A 3,167-nucleotide genomic window follows, 5' to 3' on the forward strand; every position below is an offset into this window, starting at 1 on the left:
CTGGCTGTCAGAACGCCCACGGTCCCCACTCGTATCCAATCAACAGCCTCAAAACTGAACTGGCGGGACCAACGGCCAATGACCAGGGAAGCGTGAGGGGGCGGGCTTAACTGCCTCCTCTTGAGCCCTAGGATTCCTGGGAAGCTTAAGGGAAAGGAATGCTGGGAAAGAGAGTTCGTGGTTTCTTGACCCAGTACTTTTGTTGTTCAAAGAAGACAGGAGTAGTTTTCCTGTGTTACTGTGGCTAACAGAGGGCTAATAGCTAGTGAGTCTGTATTTGGTTGGTGGCGTAGAGTAGAGAGAAGAATTTACTTATTCATTTATGTGGAACATCCCTGGTGGCTCAGATAGGAAAGAATCTGCCTGCAATGTGGCAGACCCGAGTTCAATCCCTGGATCATTTATCTACCATGTAATCACTTAATACATGTTCTATTTGCTCTATTTTAATCTGGTCCAGGTTACATCTTCCTTATAGAAATTTTAGAAAACAGAATGAAATAATAATTATGTATAAAAAAACCAACACTGATAATTACTCAGTTCGTCTAACTTGTCTTGCGGTCTGTACAGTTTCCTTTCTCTTCTGAATAGGTAGGTACTCTCAGAACTCTTATTTTTAAATATAGTGAAGATGTCCATAGTCATAGGTGATTTCCGAATTTTTATTGTTTACATTCAGGCTCTTTCAGTCTTTTGCATTGATAACGTATGTTTTCAAATTATAGGTATATCATTGTTATAGATCATGATAGAAGAGTAGGAACAGATATAAAATTACATTGAAACCACAATTTTTTCTTTTTTCGTCTCTTTGAATTGCTTGAAACCAGGTGACAGTTAATCAAGAAAGAGAACCCTTGGATGATGTCCAGGAGTCAAAGGTTCAGGACCTGCAAAGCCAAGCTTACTAGAGTTCAGATCAGTCACTCAGTCGTGTCCGACTCTTTGCGACCCCATGAATCGCAGCACGCCAGGCCTCCCTGTCCATCACCAACTCCTGGAGTTTACCCAAACTCATGTCCATAGTCGGTGATGCCATCCAGCCATCTCATCCTCTGTTGTCCCCTTCTCTTCCTGCCCCCAATCCCTCCCAGCATCAGGGTCTTTTCCAATGAGTCAACTCGTCGCATGAGGTAGCCAAAGTACTGGAGTTTCAGCTTTAGCATCAGTCCTTGCAATGAACACCCAGGACTGATCTCCTTCAGAATGGACTGGTTGGATCTCCTTGCAGTCCAAGGGACTCTCAAGAGTCTTCTCCAACACCACAGTTCAAAAGCATCAATTCTTCAGCACTCAGCTTTCTTCACAGTCCGACTCTCACATCCATACATGATCACTGGAAAAACCATAGCCTTGACTAGAAGGACCTTTGTTGGCAAAGTAATGTCTCTGCTTTTCAATATGCTATCTAGGTTGGTCATAACTTTGCTTCCATGGAGTAAGCGTCTTTTAATTTCATGGGTGCAATCACCATCTGCAGTGATTTTGGAACCCCCAAAATAAAGTTTGACACTGTTTCCACTGTTTCCCCATCTGTTTCCCATGAAGTGATGAGACCAGATGCCATGATCTTTGTTTTCTGAATGTTGAGCTTTAAGCCAACTTTTTCACTCTTCTCTTTCACTTTCATCAAGCGGCTTTTTAGTTCCTCTTCACTTTCTGCCATAAGGGTGGTGTCATCTGCATATCTGAGGTTATTGATATTTCTCCTGGCAATCTTGATTCCAGCTTGTGCTTCTTCCAGCCCAGCGTTTCTCATGATGTACTCTGCATATAAGACCTTCATTAGCTTGAGGCTTATCATTTTTCTACCCCAGACAATGAGTCCCAGTCTATATAACCTCTTTTAATCCCCCTAGGTGAGTGGGGCAGAGTTCTTGAGCTGTTAGTCTCCTATGTTCTCCCTCTTACCTGGCAAAAGGAATAAAGCCACACTTTCTATTTCTTTCAAACTCTGTCTGCTTATTTCTATTCAGCATCAATGGACAGGGAGTCAGGATCTTGGCAATATTTATAACTTGGTGGTCATTGATGAACCTAACAAGAGCAGTATCAGTGGAGTAATGTGAACTGAAGGTAGACTGTAGTAAACTGAAGAGAAAATGAGAGGTGAAGAATGAAGATGGTGAGCAAATATGCCCTAGGAATGGAGAGGTAGTTGAAGCAGAACGCAAAGTTGAGGCAGTTTTTTCATTTTGCTTTGTTTTTAAACATAGTAGATAATACAGAAAATTCACAGTATTTGTTTACGGCAATGGTTCAAGAAAGAGAAATAAACTGTTACCAAATCCCAGTCCCCTCTGCGCTACACTACAGGCCAATAAATCTGAGAGACCAAGTGTTGAGGCAAGAAACAGGACTTTATTCAGAAAGCCAGCTGACCAAGAAGATTGCAGACTAATGTCTCAAAATAACCATCTTATTGGGGTATGAATGCCAGGTTCTTTTATAGAACAGAGATGGGGGTGAGGAAGGAGGTGAGGTGAGGAGGTAAAGTATAAAAGGCCATTAATCTTACAAATATTTCCTGGAACGGCAAGCCTCAGGGAGGAGATGAGTTAATTTCTTCCTTCCTATAGACAGCAATGGGTGGACAGAATCCTGAACAAAGGCATTTTGGTTAAACATTCAGGCAGAGGAGCAGGGTTGCCCAAGGCCATCCATTGGGTATGAACAGTGTCTTTTTAGAGATCAAAAACAATGGGAAACAAGGTTAAAGTAAAAGAAACAGATCTGAAATGAAGTCAGTTCTTCCCGTAACAAAACTGATAATGTAGGAAGAAGAGTGTCAGTAGGTTGGCTTTACTGTGCACAGGCAAGCAGACCCAAGTTTGCTTTGGTAAAAGTTTTAGTTATGTGAGTTCATCTGGGGTGGATATCCAAGACTGCTCACTCACAGTGAGAGTGAGAATTGATGGTAAGTGTCAGCTGGGAACTCTGCTAAGCTGTTGACTAGAATGCCTGCTTGGATAGCACAACTATTTCAAAGCAGTCACACTTTTTACTGGTGAATGACTTAGCACACAGTAGCTGTCTCAAGCGGAGAAGGCAATGGCACCCCACTCCAGTACTCTTGCCTGGAAAATCCCATGGATGGAGGAGACTGGTAGGCTGCAGTCCATGGGGTCACTAAGAGTTGAACATGACTGAGCAACTTCACAACA

This window comes from Oryx dammah, unplaced genomic scaffold (genome assembly GCF_014754425.2).
Source record: "Oryx dammah isolate SB20612 unplaced genomic scaffold, SCBI_Odam_1.1 HiC_scaffold_21, whole genome shotgun sequence".
Classification (NCBI taxonomy): domain Eukaryota; kingdom Metazoa; phylum Chordata; class Mammalia; order Artiodactyla; family Bovidae; genus Oryx; species Oryx dammah.